Source organism: Chelonoidis abingdonii, chromosome 4 (genome assembly GCF_003597395.2).
Source record: "Chelonoidis abingdonii isolate Lonesome George chromosome 4, CheloAbing_2.0, whole genome shotgun sequence".
NCBI lineage: Eukaryota > Metazoa > Chordata > Testudines > Testudinidae > Chelonoidis > Chelonoidis abingdonii.
This window is the reverse complement of record NC_133772.1, coordinates 55,653,561-55,680,413: the sequence shown is the minus strand read 5'-3', so window position 1 is coordinate 55,680,413 and position 26,853 is coordinate 55,653,561. Positions and strand designations below refer to the sequence as shown.

At 43.5% G+C, this 26,853-nt stretch overlaps 1 protein-coding gene across 4 annotated transcripts in view; it reads right to left on the bottom strand.

Annotated features, from left to right (window-relative positions):
- The window catches only part of BMAL1 (basic helix-loop-helix ARNT like 1), a 104,859-nt gene extending 88,558 nt beyond the window's left edge, over positions 1 to 16,301 (bottom strand). For 2 of the 4 annotated variants that reach the window (XM_032791812.2, XM_032791810.2), the window contains exon 1: positions 16,123 to 16,257. The gene's annotated coding sequence lies outside the window, so the exon portion shown is untranslated. Of the gene's footprint in view, positions 1 to 16,122 lie in introns of all 4 variants that reach the window. The other 2 variants (XM_032791811.2, XM_075065185.1) reach the window with 2 other exon arrangements.
- Between the last annotated feature and the right edge of the window lie 10,552 nt (positions 16,302 to 26,853).

The following is a 26,853-nucleotide window of genomic DNA, read 5'->3' as shown; positions in this document are numbered from 1 at the left end:
TAATGCATTTTTTTTTAAAAAAGAGCATCAGCAGCATGGAAGCATGTCCTCTGGAATGGTGTATGAAGCATGAAGGGGCATATGAATGTTTAGTATATCTGGCACGTAAATACCTTGCAATGCCAGCTACAAAAGTGCCATGCAAACACCTACTCTCACTTTCAGGTGACATTGTAAATAAGAAGCAGTCAGCAGTATCTCCCATAAATGTAAACAAACTTGTTTGTCTTAGCAATTGGCGGAACAAGAAGTAGGACTGAGTGAATTTGTAGGCTCCAAAGTTTTAAATTGTTTTGAGTGCAGTTAGGTAACAAAAAAACAAATCTACATTGGAAAGTTACACTTTCACTAAAGAGAGTGCACTACAGTTCTTGTATGAGATGAATTGAAACATACTGTTTCTTTTGTTTATCATTTTTACAGTGCAAATATTTGTCATAAAAATAATATAAAGTAAGCACAATACACTTTGTATTCTGTGTTGTAATAGAAATCAATATATTTGAAAATGTAGAAAAACATCCAAAAATATTTAATAAATTTTATTTGGTATTCTATTGTTTAACAGTATGATTAATCATGATTTTTTTAAATCACAGTTAATTTTGAGTTAATCATGCGAGTTAAGTGCGATTAATTGACAGCCCTAAAAAAAATTAATTGTGATTAATTGCTGCCTGGGGCTTCTCCCCTCCTCGTTCCCCGCTGAGAGCAGGGGGAAGCTACCTGAGGCTTCTCGCCCACCAAAGAGTGGGGTCCAGCTGCCCTGGCTTCTCACCCTCATCCCCACACCCCACCAGGAGCAGGTCAGCCTTGTCATAAAGTCATAGACTTTAAGGTCAGAAGGGACCATTATGATCAAATAGTCTGACCTCCTGCACAACACAGGACACAGAATCTCACCCACCCACTCCTGTAATAAACCCCTAACCTATGTCTGAGCTACTGAAGTCCTCAAATCATGGTTTAAAGACTTCAACGTGCAGAGGATCCTCCAGCAAGTGACCCATGCCCCTCACTGCAGAGGAAGGTGAAAACCCCCAGGGGCTCTGCCAATCTGCCCTAGAGGAAAATTCCTTCCCGACCCCACCAAATATGGCGATCAGCTAAACCCTGAGCATGTGGGCAAGACTCACCAGCCAGACACCCAGGAAAGAATTCTCTGTAGTAACTCAGATCCCACCCCATCTAACATCCCATCACAGGCCATTGGGCATATTTACCGCTAATAGTCAAAAGATCAATTAATTGCCAAAATTAGGCTATCCATCATACCATCCCCCTCCATAAACTATCAAGCTTAGTCTTGAAGCCAGATATGTCTTTTTGCCCCCACTGCTTCCCCTGGAAGGCTGTTCCAGAACTCACTCCTCTGATGGTTAGAAACCTTCATCTAATTTCAAGTCTAAACTTCCTGATGGCCAGTTTATATCCATTTGTTCTTGTGTCCACATTGTGGTACTGAGCTTAAATAATTCCTCTCCCTCCCTGGTATTTATCCCTCTGAATATATTTTATAAAGAGCAATCATATCTCCCCTCAGCCTTCTTTTGGTTAGGCTAAACAAGCCAAGCTCTTTGAGTCTCCTTTCATAGGGTTAACCAATTCTTGTTTTTCCATTCCTTGGGATCATTACCCTAGTAGCCAGGGGGCTTGCGCGACTTTCCTGTAACTTTGCTCAGCCTCTCACCGAGCTGTTCCAGTTTTGAAGATTATAACTATTTTCTATCCTTCCTTCGGGTAGTGTAATTCATCAAGACAGGTTTTCCATTCCCTCCAGATCATCCTAGTAGCCCTTACTCTGTACCAGTTCCAGTTTGAATTCATCCTTCTTTAAATGAGGTCACACAATCCCAGAAAATGAGGTCTCACAGTGCCTTGTATAACTGGTACTAACACCTCCTTATCTCTACTGGGAAATACCTCGCCTGATGCATCCCAAGACCCTATTAGCTTTTTTCACGCCATATCACATTTGCTGGCTCATAGTCATCCTGTGATCAACCAATACTCCAGGTCCCTTTCTCTCCTCTGTTACTTCCAACTGATGACCCCCAGCTTATAAATAAAATTCTTGTATTAATCCCTAAATGCATGACCTTGCACTTTTCACTATTAATTTCATCCTATTACTATTAACTCCAGTTTACAAGGTCATCCAGATCTTCCTGTATGATATCCCAGGTCCTTCTCTGTATTGGCAATACCTCCCAGCTTTGGTTCATCCGCAAACTTTATTAGCACATTCTCCCTTTTTGTGCCAAGGTCAGTAATAAAAGATTAAATAAAGATTGGTCCCAAAACCGATCCCTGAGGAACTCCACTAGTAACCTCCTCCAGCCTGACAGTTCACCTTTCAGTATGACCCATTGTAGACTCCCCTTTAACCAGTTCCTTATCAACCTTTCAATTTCATACTGATCTCCATCTTTTCCAATTTAACTAATAATTCTCCATGTAGAACTGTATCAAATGCCTTACTGAAATTGAGGTAGATTAGATCCACTGCATTTCTTTTGTCTAAAAAAATTTTACCTTCTCAAAGAAGATCAGGTTGGTTTGGCATGATCTAATTTTTGCAAAACCATGTATTTTGTCCCAATTACCATTGACCTCAATGCCCTTAACTACTTTCTCCTTCAAAAAATTTTCCAAGACCTTGCATACTACAGATGTCAAACTAACAGGCCTGTAGTAACCCAGATCACCTTTTTTCCCTTTCTTAAAAATAGGAACTATGTTAACAATTCTCCAGTCATACAGTACAATCACTGAGTTTACACAGTCATTAAAAATTCTTGCTAATGGGCTTGCAATTTCGTGTGCCAGTTCCTTTAATATTCTTGGATGAAGATTATCTGCCCCCTCCCGTCACCCCCGATTTAATCCCATTAAACTATTCAAGTCTGACTTCTACTTGGATGTGGTAATATCTACCTCCATATCCTCATTCCCATTTGTCATCCTGCCATTATTTTTAAGTGCCTCATTAAAGATTGAGGCAAAGTATTTGTTTAGATATTCAGCCATGCCTAGATTATCCTTAACCTCCACTCCATCCTCAGTGTTTGGTGGTCCCACTTCTTTCTTTGTTTTCTTATTTATATGGCTACAGAACCTTTTACTATTGGTTTTAATCCCCTTTGCGAGGTCCAACTCTCATGGCTTTTGGCCTCTCTCACTTTATCCATACATATTCTGACCTTATTAAGGTAGTTTTCCTTGCTGATCCCTCCCATCTTCCACTCCTTGTAGGCTTTCTGCTTTTTCTTAATCACCTCTCTGAGATGCTTACTCATCCAGCTTGGTCTACAACTCCTGACAATGATTTTTTTCCTCTTTCTTGGGATGCAGGCTTCTGCTAGTTTCTGCAAATTTGACTTGAAGTAATTCCAGGCCTCCTCTGCCTTTAGATCCACAAGTTCTTCAGTCCAATCCAATCCACTTCCCTAACTAATTTCCTTAATTTTTTTTAAAAAGTTAGCCCTATTGAAATCAAAAATCCTAGTTACAGATCTATTTTTGTTTATCCTTCCATTTAGTTTGAACTGAATTAGCTCATGATCGCTCGAACCAAGATTGTCCCCTACAATCATTTATTCTAGAAGGTCTTCACCACTCACGAAAACCAAATCTAAAATGGCATCCCCTCTTGTTAGTTCAGCAGCTGCTTGGTGAAGGAATCCATCAGCTATCGCATTCAGGAAAATCTGAGCCCTATTATTACTAGCACTTGTCCTCCAGTCTATATCTGAGAAGTTAAATTCTCCCATGATAACACAATTCCCATTAGTGTTTACTTCATTAAAAACATTAAAGAGGTCTCTATCCATATCCAAATCCCAGGCCGTCTATAGCACACCCCAAGCACTATCCCAGGGGAGGCTCTAGTAGCTTTCTTCCCCAGTGTGATTTTTGCCCAGACTCTGTTTTATCATAGAGCCATGACACTGAAAAGACTGCCCGGCTCCTGGCAGAGTGAGAGTGGGATGGGGGTGGCTTCTCATCCTGGCTCCCAGCTGAGGGAGGGATGGAAGGCTCCCAGCTGGGATGGAGTCCATTCTTGCCATGGCTGCCAGCTGGGAGCCAGCTGCCCCGCTCTCCAAGGAGAGGGGTTCTAGCTCCCCAGATTTCTTGTCAATTTCATGGCAAGACAGCCAACAGACATGTAAGGGACACAGTGTCTACACAGCAGGGGCGGCTCCAGACTTCAGTATGCCAAGCGCATGCTTGGGGTGGCAAGCCGCAGGGGGCGCTTGCCCGCACCGCAAGGGCGGCAGGCAGGCTGCCTTCAGCAGCTTGCCTGCGAAGTGTCCGCTGGTCCCACGGCTTCAGAGGACCAGCAGACCCTCTGCAGGCAAGTCGCCTAAGGCAGCCTGCTTGCCATTCTTGGGGCAGCAAAATGCCTAGAGGCACCCCTACTACACAGACACTGTCACCCTAACTAGACTGACATAAGCTTTATGCCACTTTTAGAACCACAGCTAATGCTACATAAGTAGTTGATCACACACAATTTCTGTCACTGCAGAAATCAGACACACCGCTGAGTACTTAAAAGCTAGATAATCAAACAATTTAAGTGTCACCGTTATGCTTAAGATATCACCTTAAAGAAGGTTAGTTACCTGAGCTGTTTCCGGCTGCCTGCAACTTCAGAAAGAAAAGCATGCACTGATTTACATTCTGCTCACATTTGAAAGGTTTTTCTAGCCCTTTTGGTTGTCCCAAAACAAAACACAAACCACCACCACAATTCAATACTACCTCCTCTGCCTCTCAAAGAATGCTTAAATTATGTAGAATCTGGATCTGCCAAGGGGGCCAAATAAATACCTTACAATAGCTGGATCCTCTGCACACTGGGTGTTTGACATCACTGTCTTATGGGCAGGTTATTCTATAATTGCCCTTAAGAGAATGTTTGCACCTTCCTCTGAAGCATTTGGTACTCCCCGATGGCACCTAAGACACTGGACTCGCTGGACCACTGGACTGATGTCATATGCAAGTCCTATGTTGAATATTCAGTTTACTTTAGGAACAACCAATTTAACTGTTATAGCAGCAATTAAAACAGGGAATCTATTTCACATAAAAGAAATGTTATGAGAAATAAATTAGACTAGCGTGTGTCAATATCCTTAAGTTTATTGACAAATTTCCATACTACTGTGCAGCTACTGGGCGATGCAACTAGCTATCTCCCCACTCCACTCACACAGCGTGTAACGCTGCATACTGCAATGCTTAGTTAAGAATCAAGTAACAGACATCTGAATTTCCTCAATTACATGAGTTTTAAAATCATGCCATGGAAGTCACTTGAACAGTGTTTTGTTAAAAAAGAATTTTTTAAATATAAGCAAAATTCCTAAATGGAAATGTAACAGACACTTCAATTTGTGACAGACAGAATCTGAAACCAGAAAACTTCAGTTTGTTTTTACATTAAATTGTTGAAGGTCTGACATAATCCACAAAAGCCACACTATGCCTGGTAAAGGCTGAAATTGGCCTGAACTACCCCTGTTTTTCATTTCAATGGGAAGTAAGATTACCTACTGTCCTGAGGCTTTTTAACAAGAGTGCCATTTGGGAACGCTAGGTGCAAAACTATTTCGTACAGAGACTAAGTGATTTTCTGGGGTTCTGAATTAAAACCAAGACCTGAAGATAAGTTTTTTAAAAAAATATACACCATAAGTAACAGTGACAATGTAGACAACTTTTTAATTTAATTCATTCAAGTCTGTAACAGTCTGTTGTGTAAATCTACATTTAGGGACTGTTTTAAATTGTAGACTTGGCAGCAATGCATTCTGGAAAAATAAGCAAGAGGAAAAAAGCAATTCCTGTTTCCCAGTGAAAGACAGAGAAGGGAGGGATCAAGACTTGCAATGGTTCTTCTTCTCAGAGTTCCTGGAAAATGGCCAGGCTGTGCTAGAGAGCCTGAAGTCATAGGCATTGGATATCTACTAAAGGGAGGAGATGAGAGAAGTTGCAGAAGTGGGTGAATGAAGTTACCCAGGGCATTGTAATAGAGCATGCAAAGCCCCTGGAGATGAGCTTCCCCTTTCTTTAGGGGCCCAGGCTTATGGTTTCTGAGACAGAAAGAGAAAAGAAAAAGAAGGAAGATATTCCTCTTCACCCAATCGCCACTGTGGTCAGATGGGAGGTGGTCATAACCCTGGCAGAGAGATTAGATCCAGACTGGTGGTATCCAGTTTGCACCCTATAACCAAGGGAAGAAAATATGTGGGGAATCCCAGTATAAAGGAGAATATATCACACAAACCTTAGGGAAAGTACTGTGGCCTGGAGAGCAAGGAATGCCAGACACTGGTTAGAGCCAATGTTTACTTTGGACTTTTTGTTAGACTCGTTTCCTCCAGAAAGGGTGTAGTTTTCCTAAAACAGAGGGCCAAACTACATAATCACTTTAGCACCTAACAGCAAAGGGACTGGGCACGTTCAGACCCAAGAAAAAACTGGTGGGGGAGGAAGGGGACTGCTAGTCTTAAAATGTGTTAAAGTCTGTTACAGAAAGGATGGTGATCAATTGTTCTCCATGTCCAGTAAAGGTAGGACAAAAATTATCTTTATCTTTAGCAAGGAAGATTAGGTTGAATATTAGGAAAAACTTTCTAACTGCAAAGGTAGTTTATCTCTAGAATAGGCTTCCAAAAGAAGTTGTGGAATCTCTATTAGTGGAGGTTTCTAAGAACAGGTTAGACTAGAGGTCTTAAACTCAAATGACCACGAGGGCCACATGAGGACTAGTACATTGGCCCGAGGGCTGCATTACTGACACCTCCCCCAGGAGCCCTTGGCCCCTCCCCTGCCCCACCCCTTCCATTAAGCCCCACCCTGCCCCTACCCTGCCCCCATTCCAACCCCTTCCCTGAAATCCCCACCTCAACTCCATCCCCTCCCTGCCCTTAGGGGGTACAGGAGGGGTGTGGGGTGTGGCAGGAGCTCAGACCAGGGAGTTGGGGTGTGGGGTGCAGGAGGGATGAGGGGTGCAGGGCATTGCATTGGGATGTGGGGTGTGAGGTGCAGGAGGGGTGAAGGGTGCAACAGGGGGCTCAGGGCAGGGGGTCAGGGTGGAGGGTACGGGAGGGGGTCGGGGTGCAGCAGGAGGCTCAGGGCAGTGGGTGGGGGGGCAGGAGGGGTGTGGCAGGGGTCCGACTGCAGGAGGGGTTTGGGAGGCTGGCTCTGGCCCGCTGTGCACCGGCAGCATGGCAGGCTCCCTGCCTGCCTACCCATCCTGCCCCGGCACCGCTCCAGGAAGTGGCTGGAACTTGGGGGAGCAAGGGCACGGGGTGTGCTGGAACTTGGGGGAGCAAGGAACAGGGAACCGTGGCCAATGGAAGCTGCTGGAGGTGGTGCCTGAAGCAACAGCAACACCCACACACGTGCCTCTTCTCCCGCAGGGTCCGTCCGCTTCCTGGAGTGGCGCGGGGGCACGGCAGGCAGGCAGGGAGGGAGGGAGCCTGCTCTGCCCCCGGTGCGCGTCAGGTCAAAGCTGCTCTAGGTAAACACTGGAGGAGGGTGGGGGGGGGCTGCGAGGACCTCGCGGGCCGTGTGTTTGTGACCCCTGGGTTAGACAAACATCTGTCAGAGGTGGTCTAGGCTGAGTTGATATCTTATAGTCCCTTCCAGCCTTACACTTCTATGATTCTATGAATATGGCAGGAATGACCTTCAAATTTCTCACTTATAGAGCCGATTCAATTCTAAGAGATCCAAGCATAAATCTGAAACATTTTTCTCCTCCTGTCTTAGAACTAACTTAAACAGCAGAAAAGACTTAATCAGAAAGGTCTTCCAGAGAGTGTATACCTCTAGTCTTTTGAAAATAGTAAAATGGTCAATTAATTGCAATTCACAAAGTGAAGCTTTTCATTTATGGAAGAAACAGATGCACTTTAAGGTCAGCCACTTGCAACATAAAAAGAAAACTCCAGTCTCTGTAATGGATTAAAAGTGTGCAAAGAATTACTTTTACCATATATGACAGGGCATACAGGCCCCTCACTGGCCAGGGGGATTAATGAGGGCCTGTGGACACAATCGCCCCACCTCAGTACACTTGTAGCAAATGTCAGGTGTAAAGAGGGTAGCTAAAAGAGACCCAGTTCATTTGGGGACTGCTACTTTGTTCTACATTATGATAAACGATCACCCAGAAAGTGTGCAGATGGGAACAAGTATTTCCCTTTTCACTGACAACTGTGCTATACAGACTAAGCATAAAAGACAATAAGCAATATTCTGTGGAAGGAAAGTTTATTTGGAAGTCTTTGATTCCAAGCCAACTCAATTTTTCCTCAAAGAGACTAATGAGAATGTCAGGGAGATGGAATGGGGGCAAGGGTGAGGGGGGAAACAGAAGCCTTGCAGCATTTCTTTAAGGACACCAGACCAGTTATTTTCAACCTTTTTTCATTTGCGGACCCCTAAAAAATTTCAAATGGAGTTGTGGACTCCTTTGGAAATTTTAGATATAGTCTGCAGACCCCCAGGGATCTGCAGACCACAGGTTGAAAACGACTGCACTAGACTGAGTGAAAGGATATTAAAAAACAAAAACCAAACTTGACTAACAAAAAATGAATGAACAAGGTGGCAGAAGATCAAGTCACAGGAAGAGGTGAACTACTGGAAGACCAGAGCAGCCATCAGCAGGGGGCACTAGGTGGAGGAGGGGGGAAGAGAGAGAGCGAGCTGCTGTGCCATGCCTAGCAACAAGGAGAAACTCCAGTGATAAGTCCACTATTTCACACCATATATTAAACATCGTTAGAATGTTAGTCAAAGTGTACACTCAGACACTGAGCCCAAGTACAACAGTTTTTACCCAATCTTCTTTGGGTACACACTAAAGAAAAACCTGTGGCTGGCCCACGCCAGCCGACTTGTGCTGCAGGGCTGTTTCACTGCTGCATAGACTTCCGGGCTCGGACTGGAGCCCAGGCTCTAGGACCCTGCAAGGCCTCAAGCCCAGAAGTCTACACAGCAATGAAACAGACCCACAGCACAAGCCTCAGAAGATGGAGCTGGCTGGCACAGGCCAGACATGGCTTTTATTTTGCAGAGTAGACACTCAGATTCCAGTGCTGGCCCATGAATATATATTATGCTCAGTCCCATAAGTAGTTCATGTATCATTAAAAATCAGAAGTGCAGTGAGACTCACTCATGTCCTTTACAGATCTTACTGTGAGACTGTGAAAGGTACAATTCAATGGTGGGCAACCTGCGGCCCATCAGGGTAATCCGCTGGCGGGCTGCCAAACTATTTGTTTACATTTGCATGGCTGTCCGCAGCTCCCAGTGGTTGCAGTTCACCGTTCCCGGCCAGTGGGAGCTGTGAGAAGCAGGGCAAGCCTGGCTGCCATTTCCCACAGCTCCAGTTGGCCGGGAATGGTGAACCACAGTCACTTGGAGCTACAGGCAGCTGTGGAAATGTAAACAAATGGTCTGGCAGCCCGCCAACGGATTACCCTGACACACCGCGTGCGGCCCATGGATTACAGGTTGCCCTCTACTGGTGAAATTCGTCCACTCCATCTTCTCTCCTTATATTCCTCCTCAGTTCATTTCAGTACTTAGTCTTATTGACAGAAATGTAACAACACTCAGAAAACAGAGAAGAGTACAGACAAAGAAAGGCTGGCTGAAACTTTTATATGGACAATTATTTAAACTTAAGGTGTTCAGATAGCAGAACTTTCCAGTCTAAGAATGGACTTGGGATCTCTGTAACTTCCCCCATGCAGAATGTTTGTATATTAAAGCTCGTCCAAGAGGAAGTTATTAAATATTCATATATATGTTTAATGAATAATCTGGCTGTTTAAAGAATCCTTAAAAGAAACTACATTTCTTCAACTCTACTGGCATCTTGTATAAAACTGGAAAAGCATTTGATCACAGTTTTGTGATTATTCAGTTTCTCCTGTATAGTCAATAGACTTTTCCTGTTTGTGTGGTCCTCTTTCAACACAAAGGAAAGAATCAGCTAAAATATAAAAACTGGAAAATATGATTGGATTTTTTTTTAAAAAAATGGTAGGGAGCAAGTGTAGTACTTCAAACTTCTTTTAACTCATTTTAAGTTCCCTATATCTCAAGATTACAGTGACCCCCTCTGTCCAATACGTAGTTTAAAGACTGAAAACTCTTTCAGTTGTCTAGTCCTGAACTGACCATGTAAGATTATGTTTGAATGATAATACCAGTGTTTAAGTAAGCGCATAACACTAGCCTGGAACAATTACATTCAACTCTGCATTTTTATTTTTTCCAGACTGGAGCACAGACTATATTCTTCATAAATAACTAGTCTGTTTAAAAGTCAAAGGGCAGAAGAAATACTTCATTAAAAAAATAAAGCTAATTGTATAGCATGCATCATTAGCTGAGTCTTCTTGGACATCTGAATTCTCATGAAAGATTCAAAACATAGGTTTGAGGGGAAAATACAAACAATTTTAGTTAACAATTTTTTAGCTGTCCATAGTACCAAGACAGTCAAACAACTGCAGAGATAGGCACAAGTCATGTAGGTACTCCCTTCTTAACACACACGCAGTTGTAAGATGAAGGGCAAATTGCATAAAATAAAATAAAAAGAAATCTAGTGCTCAATTACTGCATAGTATTTTTTTTGAGTCTTAACAAACTGATAATCTATAATATGGTAATTCACTGAAACTGCAAAAAAGCATGAGCCGCAAGATAATACCTCCAAATCGGCTTTCCATATAGAATTCTGTAACCAGAACTCTGAAAATATTTAAAATACATAGATTGCATTAGCTGTTTTTCCCTAAATTTCATTTTAAAAAAATCATTGCTGAAGACTGTATTCTTTGAAATCTGTCACGTATCTGAAATCTAAAAACCTCAATGGCAGGATTGTTACAAAATGGCTTGAAGGATATGATGCCAACGCAAACTGTTCAGAAACTGTGAAACTACCCTTCTTTAACATGACAAGTGTTAGAAATACTCCTCCACAATGATACTGTAACTACTTAATGGGAATTATATTTCAACAATAGCCATACCAGAAGTGTACCATTAAATATTTACCTTCAGAGTAAGCTTTCAGACAACAGTACTTCCTTCACATAAGCTGCTATTCAAAAGCCCCATATCAATGGAAAGCTTGCTAATTTAATGACAGGCAAAGAAATAGTTCCCATAAGCAATGACATGTTATGAAAAATAAATCTGTATTTTATCACTGTTTATACTTGTCTGTGTAGTCTTCTTTAGAAAGTTAAAAATGTAGACTGACTAGGCCATTTAAAATGGATTATGCCATTTACTGCTTTAACTCCTGTGAATGATATTTTTTGCTGTAAAAGAAGCCTATTGGCATCCTTCCTACTAGAAACTCTTCCTCTCCTCCCTTCCCCTCCAACCCCCCAAACTACAGTGTGACATCAGCCCAGGTACACAAGCTGTTCTGACTCTGAGTCAGCTGCCGGTGGTAAACTCTGACATCAGAGTCCTGTGGCACCTAATAGACTAACAGACGTATTGGCTCTTTGTCGCTTTTTACAGATCCAGACTAACACGGCTACCCCTCTGATATCTGACATCAGAGACACTTAATACCCTGCTGTTTGGAGAGCTTGAACTCAGAAGGTTACACAGAATTTGTATGCTGACTAAGAAATACCCATTGTAGTTGCAAATGAGAAAAACATGGAACATGCGCTAACAACAGATGATCTTCCTAGTACTAGGTTAGCGGTTCCTATCTTATGTTCATTTATGGCGCGTGAGAAGGGGGGAAGTTTTATTAGATTTTTACTCTTCAGATTCCTTAGTTAAACAAGAAGAATAAGGAGTACTTGTAGCACCTTAGAGACTAACAAATTTATTTGAGCATAAGCTTTCATGGGCTAAAGCCCACTGAAAGTTTAACGTTATAATTTGAAATTTGTTTATTAGCCACTGTCCAAATTAGTGCAAGGACAACTAGGTTAGCCATCAACTTTCTCAAAGGCCACAAATAACATCTTGTTCCAGTTTATTAAATTGATCATGAATCCGTCAATCTGCTGAAACCTAGCGGTAGCTGCTTTGAGGTTTTACATCTAATCTTAAAAATTGATTAGACAAATTGAGCTTACAATGTTGAGTGAAAAAATCAGGTTTCCAAGGAGATGGAGCCTGGGCCCTGAATACGTAGCCTAACATTACATTTATTTTCACAGATTGGATTAAAACATCAGATAAGCTACGTAGCTCCTATTGTTAGAGTTGTGCACATAATCTGATGTAAAAGGTGATGAAAATATACCTGTGTCATTTTTATACAACATAGTGTATTTAATGCAGAATCAGTCATTCATAGTTGAGGGTAAAACAGTTAACTAACCAGAGTTTTTATAAAAGAGGTTTTGTTATAGACTATATTAGATTACCTGGAAACCCAAGATATACAATTTCACCAACCTTTAAAACTACTATTTTTCAATGAAATACAGCAAAAGTTAGGATTTCAAATACATCATTAACTTGTTTTTCCTGAATCTCACACATTTAAACAGCACTATATGAGGGTACACATTTCATCAGGAGAATTAGAACACAGCATGCACAGTTCTGCCAAGTTCATGTTTTGTGTTAAAAACTTTTTGAAATTTAGGATTTATATGCTAAGTTCTTCAACCTTGCCATTAGATTTTGCATTTAACTTCCTCTGCTTTAGAGAGAGAAAAAACTAGTAAAGGGAGCAGAAGGCAGCCATATTTGCAAGTATCTAAAAATTTTGAGCCAGTTTAGTCATCCCTGTAGAAAGATGAGCAGAAAGTGCTCTAGGTGTATGAGTGAAAATGCCATCTTTAACAACGTCATAACTTGTTTTTAAAAATATGCAACTTTCTCTTTTAGCTTGGATAGTTTCTCCTTCAATAAGGCTTACAAAAACTGCCACATTTTTATGCAGACTCGTAACTCAACCTGAATAGATTGATCAAATTTAAAAAAAAATAATTTTTTTTGGCTTGGGGCTAAAAATCATACCTGGAAAACTACATCCCAAAATGTTTTGATAAAGTTAAGAGGAACAGAAGATGATAACTGTAACTCATTCTTATCTATTGTTTTTATAGTGTTCATAGTTAGTGAATGCTATAGGTCCAATTCCGAGAGCACTCTCCTGTCAACTTAATTATTCCAGACCCTGGAAGCAGTGGTAGCGATGTCAGTGGGAGAAGCTCTCCTGCCGACATAAGCACCAGTGTGGACAGCACAAAGGGAGGAGTATGAATTAGCCACAAGCGACATAATTTATGTCAATTTAAGCTGTAGGGTAGCGATAGCGTCAGTCTATTCAACTCTCAAATAGATATTGGCACTTCTAGGCCAAAATCAAAAGGTACTGTCGGGGACTTTTGAGAGTTAATTTGGTATAACAGACCATAAAAAGATGGAGAGTTAGTGTATTTCCATTTTTCTTACTAAGTCTTAAAGGACAGTATTAAGATAGCAGTTCTCATTAAAGATATTCTAATGTTCATATTGGTTTTACTGACTAGATATAGTTTGTAGTCGCAAAAGCTTGAATATTATTCCTTTGGACAGTTATTATACTTTCAGGATTAGAGAGGCAAGGTGGGTGAGGCAATATCTTTTATTGGACCAACTTCTGTTGGTGAGAGACAAGCTTTCGAGCTTCCAGAAGAAGAGTTTTGTGTAAACTCGAAAGCTTGCCTCTCTGACCAACAGAAGTTGGTCCAATAAAACAGAGGTTCTCAAACTAGGGGGCACAGAATGTATTCTGGGTGTGTGTGGTGTGTGAGATAGAGAGAGAGAAGCTTTAGGAGAGCAGTGGCTGCTGGCCAGGCACCCAGCTCTGAAGGCAGCACCACCGCCAGTGCCAGCAATGCCATACCATGCCACCCTTAGTTCCATGCTGCTGCTGACGACGGTATGCTGGGCACTTGGTCAGCAGCTGCCACTTTACACTCAGTCTTCAGAGCTGGCGGTATATATTCTTGTGTGGTGAGAGCAGGGGGAGGCGTAAATGACTAGACACAAAGAAGAGGGCATGATCAAATCAGTTTGAGAATCACTGCAATAAAATACATTAAGTCACCCATCTTATCTCTGGGACCAACAGAGCTACAACAACATTGCATACAACAATGATAGTTTCAGGATAAGTGAGTTTAGGTGGCAGGGAAGAATTTAGCCTCAAGGTCTGCAAAGGAGAACTGTGTTTCAGCATTTCAGTTGGAATTCAGTCTCTTCCTATAGTGTGTCTTGTAGCTTTTATTTTGTTTTTCAAAGTTAGTTAGCTAATAGACACTACTTAGAACCTAGTACAGAAAGGATCCATCGGAGGATTTTAGGATTGATCATGACCAGTTAACTTGTTTTAAATGATGTTTAAAACCTGTTTACATTGGTGTGAAGGGGCGTCTAAAACTGTTCTTTAAAAAAAAAAAAAAAAAAAAAGTAGCGAGGGGTAATTTTCCTAGTCTAAACAAAGCTATCGTACAAGTCTCACAATTAGCAATAACTTTCTAAACTTTGATTCTTGTTTACGCATCCTTCATCTACATGACATATATTGAAAGTTAAAGGGGGGAGGGGGATACAGGGTTTCTAAATTCTGCAATTTGAATAGTTTAGTAGAAAGTTGAGGTATTTGAAGAGATGAATTTCTACTGCTCTCAAATGGGACTTTTATAATTGGTAAACCAAAATTTTAAAAACCAATTAAAAATAAAAATCATTGTATTAAGAAGGCACAGTAATTGTTCTCAGTACATTGGTACATTTTATTAAAATGTATTATATTTACTTTCTCAACCTGTGCTTCATTAAATGACAGCATCAAGATCAACAGAAGACACCATGGATACAAATAACAGCTACCACGGAACATCCTGAGCGCAGTACTAAATATGACAACTTCCAAACAGCTAATCAAGAGTAAAACATATTTTTATTAAAAAAAGCAAGCACTGAAATATGATCAAATAGCAAGATTTTCTGGCCTAATACTCTTTGCCCCGCTCTTTCTTCTTCTGCCTCTGCAAAATGGTGAAAGAGTCTATTCAAATACTGCTTACCGGAAGGCTGGGAGCTCTCAAACTTCAGAGAGCACATTAGGAGACCAAACCACACTTTGTTCCAGCACTGGACATTTTCCACACAGTATAATTATATTTACCTCAGATTTATAAGTAAAGCAAATTATTTTAACCAATGAACTAAGATAGACTAAGCACTAAGAACTGATGCATGATATCTTCCACCATGTAAACTATAACCAGTGGAATCCACCTGCAGCTTCTCCTTCTATGTATTAATAAGCCCATTTCATCCTGTTTGACTTCTTAGCATTTCATTAGGTTCTTATATATACGTGTATGGTTAACTGTTGTCATTTATCACACCATACAGCAGGGGGTTACTTAACAAAAACAAACCCCAAGTCGAACCAGTCAGTATGCCTTAGCCATGGCTGGAAGAGAGGGGATGCTGCTCTCCACTCAGAAGGAGGGACTCTGTCTATTCCCCCACCTCTTCCCTCAGGAAGCCCTGAAAACTATATAGCCTGGGGATACACTGGGCAGGCAGAGGGGTGTGTGTCAGGGTATGGGGATTAGGGACCTGTAACGTAGATACAGTGTGTGTGTGTGTGTGTGTGTACACACACACACACACACACACACACACACTTGTAATATATATTTCTGCTGGGTGTCCACAATCACCCCCTTCTCCCATACAAGTACCCTTCACCCCTCCACACACCCCCAAACTCCCCAACATACACCCTCACTCCCTTCCTCAGCACCTCCACACATCCCCAGCCCCCCCAACATACAGCCCCACTCCCTTGCCACCACCCCTCCATACACACACACAACCCCAACACACACCCCCACTCCCTTCCCCTCGCCCCCTCCATGTGCACACACTCCCCTCGCCCCCAGTCTCTCCTGGGCTCCGGAAAGGAATCGCCCCCGTCTCTCGCCCCCGCTCCCTCCCTGACGGTAACCTCTTCCCCCTCTGACAGGAGCCCCCCCCCCCGGTCCCCTGACCGGCCCCAGCCCCTCTTCCCCACCCCTCTCTCCTCACCGTATGGGGGGAGGGGGTCGGTGCCCCTCGGCAGCGCGGTGACAGCTATGAGCAGCACAAGCACCCCCGTCCCTGACCTACTTTCCGCCTGGCTTGCCACTGAACGTCGCACCACTAACCTACTTTCCAGCCAATGGCTTCTTCCCCCAGCCCGATAACTAGCGCCCCTCTCCGCCAATGAGCGAGCAGCTCACAAAAGTCGTCGTCCAATGGCCTCCAAGCGAGCCTCCAGGACCTACCCCTCAGAACTCCGACCACTTCGCGCACGCTCAAGGAGAGGGACCCAATCAGAAAGGGACTTCGGAGTTTTCCTCCCGCCCTATTGAAGTACTAACTAGGGCGGGGGAAGGAGAGGCGGGGCGTGCGGGCTCGATGAGGGGGCGGAGTGAGCAGTTGCGTAACGCTTCGGTGGCTGACGGGTTGCGGGTGTAGTGCTGCTGGTGCGGCCGGGCGCTTTTTGCCCGCATCGAGCTCCGGGCAGCGCTTTGGCAGGCGAGCTGGGGGGAGTCTCTGAACAAATCTTCCTCTGGCTCAGTTCAACACAGCAGGTTGCTGTGTCATCACTATGACATCACCCACCCTGTCACGTCATTGCCATGACATCAGTTTGGGCCACTACGTCCAGGGCCAGTGCAGGAGAAGTGAAGCAGCGACAGCGTGCTCGGGGTGTTCATGCTTGTGCGCGGAGCAGGGGTGAGCTGGGATGGGGGTGGGGGGGGCGCAAGGTGGAAGTTTCGCCTAGGGCACGAAACATCCTTGCACCAGCCCTGACTACCTCATCCCCTCACCCTGCATCGTCACTACAGTGTCACCACCTTCTAGTGCAGGGACACTACCTTACACTGTTACATCAGCCCTTTGTGCGGCAGCATCATCACTGCCAGTGTGACGTCACACCCCCCCCCATGCTTCTGTGTCCTCCCTTCATGTCACAGTAACTCCTCACTGTTACTGCTTGACCTTGCTGTGTCACCACAATGGCCTTGCATAGGGTTGCCAGGCATCCGGTTTTCAACCAAAATGACTGGTCAAAAAGAGATGCTGGTGGCTCTGGTTAGCACAGCCGACCAGGCCGCTAAAAGTCCAGTTGGCCACAGCGTGCGGTTCCATGCAGCTCCTGGAAGCCTCCGGCATTTCCCTCTGGCTCGTAGGTGCAGGGACAGCCAGGGGGGCGCCACACACTGCCCCTACCAATGACACAGATGCCACCCAGAGCTCTGGATCTGCAGCTCCCATTGGCCTGGAACCACTGCCAATGGGAGCTGTGGGGGCAGCGCCTGTGGACAGGGGAGCACATGGAGCCCCCTGGTCACTCCTGTGCCTAGGAGCCAGAGAGACACGTCACTGCTTTCCGAGAGCCACCTGAGGTAAACACTGCCTGGAACCCACACCTTGAACCCCCTCCTGTCTCGCAACTGCTCACCGCTGCCCTGAGCCCCCTCCCGCACCCAAACTCACTCCCAGAGCCCACACTCCCTTATGCACCCCAATCCCTTGACTCAGCCCTGAGCTCTCTCACACACTCCGAACCCCTCGGCCCCAGCCCAGATCCCCCTTCTGCACCCCAAACCCTTCATCCCCGGTCCCACGCCAGAGTCTGCACCCCTAACCAAGAGCCTGTACCCTCTCCTGTACCCCAAACCCCTGTCCCAGCTCAGTGAAAATGAGCAAGTGAGTGAGGGTGGGGGAGACTGAGCGACGGAGGGAGAGGTAATGAACTGAGAGGGGAGCGCAGCATCGGAGAAGGGGCGGGGTAGGGGTGCCTTGGGGAAGAGGCGAGGCAGGAGGTGGGACAAGATTGTTCCGTTTTCTGCAATCAGAAAGGTGGAAACCCTAGCCTTGTTTCATGATGCTATATCATCCCCATAGTGTCACAGCATTGCTTCCACCACCACATCATTGCCTTGAACCATGATGTCACTCACAGCACCATCAAAAGGAATCCTAGAAATCCATTTCCCAGGTAATTTGCATTTTTACAGAGAATCTGTATCTTTTACATTTGTGAAAAAATAAAAACATATACAGTGGACCCCGATTATCTGTTCTAATTGGGACTGGGGCCAGATTGGATAATCAATAATTTGGATAATCAGGAGAATGGGTGCAACTCGGGCTGTCAGGCCTATGTGGTCTGGCTTCCGTTTCAGCCCTGGGCAGTGGCACTTGGGCTGTCAGCTTAAAAATTGTAAATATATCGATAAAACATTGTGTTCAATCAGGGCCGGCTCTAGCCATTTCACTGCCCCAAGCACAGCGGCACACCGTGGGGGGCGCTCTTCCGCTCGCCGGTCCCGCAGCTCCGGTGGACCTCCTGCAGGCATGCCTGCGGATGCTCCACCGGAGCCGCGGGACCAGCAGACCCTCCGCAGGGACGCCTGCGGGAGATCCACCGAAGCCGCATGCCGCCCTCCTGGCAACCGGCAGAGCGTCCCTCCGCGGCATGCCGCCCCAAGCACACGTTTGGCACGCTGGGGCCTGGAGCCGGTCCTGTGTTCAACTAATACCTATATATCAGGCATGGAAAATGAAAGTTCAGCATTTCATTTAAATCAAGGGAAAATGCAAATTTTTATGTTTTTTCATCAGAGAATTTTGGGGGCTTTATCACAGAAAACTAGGATCCCAGGTCATCATCTTGTACCACAGAACCTGCTCAGTGTTACTTCCTCAGGCTTCTACATTATCCCCTTACAAAACAGCATAACTGCGGTATTACTGCCTCGCACTTACCCTTATCCCGTAGTGCCTTGCACAAGTGTCCTTGCAAGATTGCCTCACAGTGTCCACACAGTGTCACAGCAGTATACCCACAGCATCAGCACCTCACAGCACCCCAGCTTTGCTACCAAATGCTATAGCATTTCACAATAACCTCATGTAGTGCCAAAAAGTTGCTGTGTCTTAATGCGATAGTAGTATTATACAGCTCTTAAAGTATGCTAGTCATTTTACAGAACATAGTAAAGCCACTCACTGCCCCAGTTTGCAGTCTAAAGTTACACATGCTAAGAAGTGAGTAGGAAGAAACATAGACATCTCAGCAGGAGCAGCTCTAGACATTTTGCCGCCTCAAGCACAGCATCATGCCACGGGGGGCGCTCTGCTGCTCGCCGGTCCCACGGCTCCAGTGGACCTCCCGCAGGCGTGCCGCCAAAGGCACCCTGCCTGCCGCCCTCCCGGCGACAGGCAGAGCGCCCCCTGTGGCATGCCGCCCCAAGCATGCACTTGGCATGCTGGGGCCTGGAGCCGCCGCTGCATCTCAGTACTTGTACACAGAGAGGATGTCTTGCGCCACTGCATAATCACGATGTTGTTGCATTCATGTACTGTACCACACCCAATCGTTGCATTGTATTATCATTACACCACTTGTAACATGTTATCTCATTGTCTCAAAATCTCCTATGTTATTCTATCACGTCATCACATCAAAATTTCATCTAATGTTTATTAGCATCACATCACCTCACAAGCTCACACTGCAGTATTATTTTGTCACAACATTGTCATTGTTACTTCAGCCCATCATCATAGAACCAGGGCCGGTGCAACCCATTAGGTGACCTAGGCGGTCGCCTAGGACGCTAGCATTTGTGGAGTGGCATTTCGGGTCCTTCAGTAGCGACTGCAGCAGCCGGATCTTCAGCCACCGAGGTCGGCGGCGGCATTTAGGCAGAGGGACATGGGGTTGGGGGTTGCGGGGACGGCCACCTGAAGCAAGTAAGGAGGGGCGCGGCACGCAGGGGAACTGCTCCCCGCCCCAGCTCACCTCTGCTTCTCCACCTCCCCTGAGCACGTCGCCTCGCTCCACTTCTCCCGCCTCTCAGGCTTGTGGCGCCAGTCAGCTGTTTGGCGCTGCAAGCCTGGGAGGGAAAGAAGCAGAGTGGGGAGGTGTGCTTGAGGAGGAGGCGGAGCAGAGGTGAGCTGGGGAGGGGAGCTGCCACATGGCTCCCAGACCAGGGAGAGCTGCCATCGGGGAGGGGGGTGGGACACAAGGTGTAAGTTTCGCCTATGACGCAAAACATCCTTGCAACCGCCCTGCATAGAGCATGATTTCATCTCATGGCTGCATCAAGGTCTGCTTGCTATTAAATTGATTTGGACTTGTGAAAATTGACCACAAGTGGCCCTTGCAGGATGCAGAATCTCCCTGTTCAAATCAGGAAGATCTTAAGTAGCAACTCTCCAGCAGGTCATAGTAAATAGCATATTATGTATTCAGCAAATGAAAATACACACCATATGGGAAAAAAGAGAAGGAGAAAATACATTGCTTGGCTGGGAAGTCTTAAAATATTTTTGAACACATACGGGTCATGCAGCTGGATGAATTTCTCTGGCTTCTTCTTATCGGGAATTTTTGCAGTTTTCGCCACTGTTTCCTTCCACCTTAAAGAAAGATTCTCCATAAATGCATGCCCCATCATCTGGGTTAATGCACAGTAATTATTGGCCAGGCAATGATGCTGATTGCCAAGCATACTGGTCTGCATCTATTCCTGTGGGAAAGCAGGCACACAGTAGGCCATATGTTGTGACTTTCCACCTATAGTCACTTTACATTAGATAGTTTTTGTTACTGTACTTTCTATTAATGAGATATTAAAGAAAGTGACAACATCAGGTTAATCAAATCCTGGCTTTTGGTATCTGATGGCACATACCAACCATGCATTACTCTTTATTTATATTTTTTTAATTGTTAGATTACAAGCTGTTCAGAGCAGGAAATGTCTTGCTGCAAGTTTGTAAAGAACTTTATAAGTGACTATTATATATTAAAACTGTTAAGGTTGCAAAGACGAGCTGTAAAGAACTAGGAAGTGATATATTTAAGATTGAAGTGAGTTGGGTCTGCCATGTTAGAGACCTAGATTCTACTCCCATCTCTGCCAGAAATAACATTGTTTCACCTCTCAATTATCATATTTGTAAAATGTGAGGTGGGAGGGGGGGAGATATAAGAAGGTATTATACTTGTCTACCTCTTATGGTAGGGGCATCAGACTGTGGTCAGTAATAAAGGTTTTGAAGTGTATAGAAATATTAACAGCAATAGATAGAAGAAGAGATTTGAATTTATGGGAAGTGAACTTTCCCTTAGGCTAAAGGATATTCTGATGGGGAGGAATCTCTCAACATTCAGAACATACCTGGAAGTAAAGCACAGCAGAGCACTTTGGTCAGAAGTCTTTACAGTACTGGTAATCTGTTAATGGATCACAACACTATCAGTCACTGACACAGTCATGCCACTCTATAGTTCCAAAACAAGGATTAATGGCATTTTATTTTTTAAATTTCAGGTTATTCTTCAAATCGTGCATTAGATCTCATTTCAAAGAAATAAGCTTCATGTATCTTAACCCTCATTTATTCTCTATCTGTGCAAAAAAAAGCATTTGAAGACTTTTGAAACTTTGAGAGCAGCTGATATTTGAGAGTGCTATATTTCAGGAAGCCCCTATTCAAGTGGCCTAAATTTTCCCCTAGGTACTCTACCCAGATCTGCACCCGACTTTACAATTTTCAAGGCTGGTGTCGGTTTAGAGAGGAAGCAAATTTTGGCTTTAAACAGAAATTTAGTTGCAGCCTTAAGTGGTTGCTCCATAATAAATCAGCTGAAGCCACTGCATGCTCCGGCGGAGCAAAGCAAGTTCAATATAATGCAGTTTCACCTATAACGCGGTAAGATTTTTTTGGCTCCCAAGGATAGCATTATATCAGGGTAGAAGTGTATTGATTTTTTTTAAATGTATTAATTCCAAATTTATTAGCACCTAACTGTAGACTCAGGACGTTTAATATTGCATCCAAACAATGATTTTTGTATTAGTACTTTTTTGAAGAATATTTTTTTCCAAGTGTATTTTTTTTTTTTTTTTGCATTTTGAATTTAAGATATCTACATGGATAAAATCGATAGCTCTGGGAACTGACAGAAAATTAGCAAGGCTTAATAAAATGCATTCATGGCTTGCTACTGTGCTTGTGTGCTTAAAAAACAACTCACAAATGTACTGAGACACATTTTACTCTCTGTTGCACTGCGGTAGCACCATGTACTTCAAATGAGTTGTACTGGCATAAGCAAGAGGAGAATTTGGCCCATTGACTACATTGGTTTAGAATAGTATCTGTAAGTTACTGTTTGAAATAAACCTGATCCTAAACAGGTTGCAGCTGATGTCATATTTATTATGACAGATTAATCATATAGCATAGCTGCTCTGTGTTTCTTTAACAGAATCTAAAAAATGAACTCTATTACATTCCTGTTACACTTTATAGTACCAGTTTATCTTACTGAGCTATTGCTTTCCCATTCTTCTCAGGTTCTTCAGATCCTTGAGGCATTACAACATTTAAGATGGGTGAATACAAGTTTTTCTACTTTTATTTACATAAATACCTATCATCTTGTTCCTGCCATGGTATTGCTAATCCCAAGCATTCAAAAATCATAAATCAAGCCGCAAAATATCATGAAATTGGCTTAAAAATAATAACTATTTGGTTCTTTTTGTTTGCCTTCTGTTTTCTGAGCTTCTTCATGTTTACAAGGTTTTGTCTGCAGCCATGAGGGCTGGAAACTTACTTTTTAATGAAAGATTAAATTTTTATACAATCTTTTGATTCCCAGCAGCCTTAAGAAAAAAACACTAAATATTGTGAGATTGATGATAAAATCACGAGAGTTGGCAATCCTGCTGTCCTGTAGTGTGAAGAGAAAACAGGAAAATGAGATTACAGTACACAGACCTAAGAAATTATAATCTTCCCTTCTCTGTAATATTTGTTTATTTATTAGACAAAGGCCCAAGACACAACATTTAAATCTGGATATGGATTCAAAGCTTCTCAAAGTTTGAGAGTTTTGAGATTTGGTCCAGCCTATTGGAGAGTCAGAAAGTAACTGCAATGGTCAGATCTTGACCTGAGCTGTCTCAGAGCTTGGGAGTGTCCACATTCAGGATAGCGCTGATTGAAAATTTTCAAATGCAACATTTTTTAAATAGAAAAATGGCCCTTATTTAAAAAAAAGAGAAAATTTCACAAAAATCTTGACTTTTAAAAATTATTTGATTTTTACTAAACCTATCACAATTTATTGAAACACTCATCAAAACTTTTTATTTACTGAAAACTATGGTTTCTGGTACATGAAAAATGTTCATAACCACTTTAATAATCCTTTTTATACCTCCCACTTTCATGTTCTTTTACTTTTAAACTTGATGCCAGAACTAGGATTGATTCTTTCCTTGTTACAAAAAAACAAAAACAGCAAAAACCCAACAACATTTGTATAAGTAGTTTTGCTATAACAGAAGATGGTCTGTCTTGCAAAAAATCCCTCTTCTTTACCCATGGGATTGCTGGCAATGTCTCTTCACACCTGGAAGGGGGTACTACAGCTGGTTGGAATCTTAGGGAACCACTACCTTCACTCTGGGATTAGCTAATCTTTATGACACATGGGCAATTAGGAGCATCTTTTAGTAAGAGCTTGTCTACACAAACACTTAGTTTGCAGCAAGTTGCAGCTAATCTACCCCTCACTAGCCTGCTGCTCAACATGTGTCCACATAGATCTTGCTGCCATGCACTAAAAGATTTCTAGTGCACTTTAATCTACTACCGTTTCAAAGTGGGGTAGGTCAGTACTCAGTATGGAACTTTTAGTGCGTGGCAGCAGGATCCACCTGGACACAGTGTATGGCAGGCTAATGCAGAGTAGACTTACACCCAGTTTGCTGTGAACAGATGTTAACGTAGACAAGCTCTAAAACTAATCTGACTCCTCTTCAGCAAGTCTGAGGCCAATGTGTTTCTCTCTACTCTTCCTCCCCTACAGAGTAGTGGCAACTTCAGAGGATCTGAGAAAGGAAAATTCCCTTGGAAATGCAGTAAATATCTATCTGGTAGGTGGTAATTACTGCATTCCAAGAGAATTAGAACAGATGGCATATGATTACAGTAGAGTAAAACTGGAATAAAGCTTTTCTATAAGAGAAGCAAAATCCATTGAACCAAGAGGAGACTCTCACTCCACATGATTTCAAGCCATGATTCACACTATAGGCAAGGGAAAGGAGATGTATGTTCATCTATGATTTGAAATGAAGAAAAGGATCAATGAGATGGAGAATAGCATGAAGGCTTGTCCTGGGGGCAGGAGCTCAAGCAGAGAAGGCTTTAACACCATTTGTGATAAGATTGTTTTAAGGGCTAAAGAGGAAGCCCGTGATAGATAAACAGCTAGCTAGAATCATAATATGTAACTAGCATTTTACATTTTCAAAGTACTACATTAACTAATTAATTTTCACAACATCCTGTGAATTAAGTATTTTCCCCATTTCACAGACTGGGGAAACAGGCACGGAGTGTTATGAACCAAGATGCAGTCTGGCCTAGTAATCAGAGCAGGAGTCAGGTCTAGTAGGCAGAGCAGGCATCCATGGTGGTGAATGAAGTCAAGGGTCAGCACCAGAGTCAACTGCCAGTTACCAGAGCCAAGGGTCAAGCCATCTATCACTCCACCATAGTTCAGGAGTCCCCTAGCTGCAAAGCCATCCATTATGTCCTGCACATTGCTGAGAGTCACAGTCCTGCATAGAGGAGATGATTAAAGGCCCTGTATGCTTGCATGACAACAGCCCCTACAGTGGCTCTTTCAACTCCAAAGTGATATCCCATTGACTGGCATTGCAAGTTTCCAAGCACAATCACCAATTGCATCTTCACTGACAACACAGTTCTCATTCTGGTGTCCCGAGGGTGGGGGTGAGCTTGGCACATAGGTCCAGGAATGTGGCCTTGTGCATCTGAAAGTTCTGCAGCCCTACTTGTGATCCCAAGTCTGCATTATAATGCGATCCCACCAGTCAGTGCTCATTTCTCGGGCTGAGAAATGGTGCTCCACCATTTGCAGCTGCTCCATGAACTCCATTAACAATCTTGAATTGGTTCTCACTGTGTCCCACAGCAATCTGTCCTCCAGGAAATCATCATGTTCCCTGCCACGCTTCTTCCAGCTCTGCACCTACTGGAGGATTGTTCACCCTGTGCTTACAACACTCCTGCCAATAGTGCAGAAATATGTAGGCTCCATGCTTCTGTCAAAGAGGTGGACAGTGAGAAATCCCATGTGGGTTCTTGGGGTTTGAAAATAGGAGTGAAAATTATGGGATAGAGATACCATTATGGGGTGGAGCAAGTTGCATGATGGGAACTTGACCCCAAAGTCCCAGTCACACCTGCGCACAACTCATTTTTTGCCACACCATGCATTGCCAAAATTTCCCAAAAGACAGTGCATTGGATAGTGGTGAGTTGCATGCTGGGATACCTACCCATGGTGCACCACACTGGGCATCAAAACAAGCACTCCTGGTGAGTATATGCAGTGCCAATGCAAGGGAGCCAAGTATGTACATATACAAGTGATATACTAACTGCAGCAGCAAATGTTTGTAGTGTAGACGTGCTTAGTCACTCACAGAGCCAAAATTAGAAGTAGAGGTTTCCTTGCTGTCAAATATGTGTACAGTCCATTTGGGCTAGGAAATATCTGTGGCTATTATTTATATTTATTATTTATATGCAGCAGCATCCAAATATGCTAGCCATTTTCCAAACACAGAAAGACATGATTCCTGGTCCTTGCATATTGGAACACGCCAGGAATTGCTTAATAACTAGGGGTCAGATTCTGATCTCACATACACAGGTATAACTCTGTTGAAGGCAATGGTAGTATTCTGGATTTCCATTTGTGTAACTGAGATAAGGATTTGGCCTAAGGAAAAGGATTTTGTTTGTATTATCTATTTTTAAAAATGTAACTATTCAATATTTACTTATTCTCTACATTTTGGCAAGCAGGGGTGAAAGTAACTTAAAGGACTTACCGATACACCAGAGTCCTGACAGGGCATGGCCTCATTGGGAAGAGGCATGGCCTCAATGGAGAGAGGCAGGGCCTTTAAATCACCCCAGAGCTACCAGCTGCAGAGGCAGCTGGGAGCCAGAGGGCTCAGGACAAATTAAAGGACACAAACAATGAGATGCAGAAAAGAATGTGGCAAAATATAGAGTACATTGCCTAAAAGAGCAACAAAAAGAAGACTCAATAATAATAAAAAAGATGGGAGAAATTTAGTGAACAATACATATAACAGAAGAGCCATTGTGTATTTATCAATCACGTGAAAAGCCAGGCAGCATACATGATTTAGCTCCATTTCAGAAATATTAATTTACATAAGTAGAAAATGGTTGCCAGGTTTCAACAAAGTTTAGATACTGCAATCTATTTGTACAGTAACTCCTCACTTAACATTGTAGTTATGTTCCTGAAAAATGTGACTTTAAGCGAAACGATGTTAAGTGAATCCAATTTCCCCATAAGAATGAATGTAAATAGGGAGGGTTAGGTTCCAGGGAAAGGAGCAGCACATGGCAGTGGGGGGAGGGATAGCTGCAATTGCTAGCCTGCTGGGTGGCTGCAGCACAGGGAACTTAGGGGAGTGGGGAGCTGATAGGGGGAGCTGATGGGGGGCTGCTGGTCCACCCTGGTTCCAAGCCCCCACCAGCTAGCTGCAACAGGCTGCTCTTCCTGCAACCAGTGGACAAAGCAGGCGGCTGCCAAACGATGTTAGAAGGGAGCATTGCATAACTTTAAACGAGCATGTTCCCTAATTGATCAGCAACGCAACAATG